This window comes from Leucopleurus acutus (genome assembly GCF_964270905.1).
Source record: "Leucopleurus acutus genome assembly, chromosome: 8".
NCBI lineage: Eukaryota > Metazoa > Chordata > Mammalia > Artiodactyla > Delphinidae > Leucopleurus > Leucopleurus acutus.
The window spans coordinates 32,009,576-32,011,076 of record NC_139151.1 but is presented as its reverse complement, the minus strand read 5'-3'; the positions used below and the strand labels follow the sequence as shown (position 1 = coordinate 32,011,076).

Here is a 1,501-nt window from a genome sequence, read left to right as displayed (position 1 = left end):
ATAATCTAACTAATCTGTTTTATAACCAACATCATTTTACTGAATTCAAGTTATGAATGTTGCATGATCAGATCTCTGAGTGGGCCTGAATGGTGAGACCTGGAACCGATTCAGGTTGGTGTTAATGACCTGTACCTGCAGAGGACGCGTTCTCGGTAACCTAGTCTTTTGAGCACACTGCACATGAGAACTTAAAGGTCGGCATTCAGCTCCTTCCTGTTGTCTGACCATGTAAACCAACATCTCTCGTAACCTGTCTTCACTGATGGCTTCAGGTCTGTTGATCTTATTCCCAAGAATCAGTATAGACACATTAGAAATGGTTTCAAGTGTCATTAGTGAATCAAGTTCTTCTTTTGATTCTAACAGCCTTTTATGATCTGCACAATCCACCAGAACTGTAATGCCATTGATAGCAGGAAGGTAGTTTTTCCACACTCTTTGATCTTGAACATGTTTACCCAGATCAAAAGTTGCAAAGGTCATGCCAGTAATGGTTAGTTCTTTTGAAAGGGGAGATAATATTGGGACATGTGTCCAAGTCTGTCATCTTTTAGCATATATAGCAATGTTGTTTTTCCCACATTATCCAATCCAAGAAATACCAATTTGCCAGTTCTCTTATATAATCCTAAAAACTGTAGCATTCTGCTGAAACCACTGTATATCCAATCAAATATGAAGGACCTATCCATACCTTAGAGTCTGCTACTGAAGACAATGCTATTCCTTGCTTGGCATTGGCCCTACAGCCTCTGACACTGAACTGCAAATTGTGATGATTGCTTGATGTGCTTTTGCTTCAAAGTCAAATCAATTCTTCTTGGAAAAGATGAACAAGTTTTGTCAATGTGGATGCAAATTTTGAAAGAAAAGAACTTTTCATATTCAATTTAGTTATTTGAAAAATTTTATGTATGTTTGGAACAACTTGGGTATGTGATACTACTTTCTCAACTTTGAATTTTTAAAGATCTTAAAATTAAAAAAAATTTTTAAATCAGCTCAAGTATTTTGATGTAAATTTACATCTGAATTGAAATGTGCTCTATGTGTAAAATACATATGAAAATGTAGTACAAAATGTAATACAAAAACAGTAAAATATTTCTATATTGACTACATGTTGAAACGTTAATATTCTGGATATATTGAGTTATATAAAATAAGTGACAATTTCACTGCTTTTCACTTTTTAAAAAGTAAAAAAATTTAAATTACATATATGGCTCACATTATATTTCCACTGGACAGCATGAGTCTAAGGTTCTTGTCATGAACAGTGTAGGAGTGTCAAGAACTCACCTTTTCATACATACATGGGGATGTGCAGCTACTTCAAAGGACCAGAAGCAGAGTAGACAATTTTACACCTTTCCAGGTCTGTTGGATTGTCAACTCAAAAGTGGGGTGCAGTTGGCACATGTTTAACAATTGGTTCTCTGGGGTAAAAAAAATCCCTGTTTTTTACCATTATCTGGTTTCCATGGTATAAATACTC

General features: G+C 35.0%; 1 pseudogene across 1 annotated transcript; it reads right to left on the bottom strand.

Moving 5' to 3' along the window:
* Positions 1-205: 205 nt before the first annotated feature.
* On the bottom strand, positions 206-695 carry LOC309964861 (small COPII coat GTPase SAR1B-like; annotated as a pseudogene). The gene has a single exon. The product of its transcript is annotated as a small COPII coat GTPase SAR1B-like (transcript).
* Between the last annotated feature and the right edge of the window lie 806 nt (positions 696-1,501).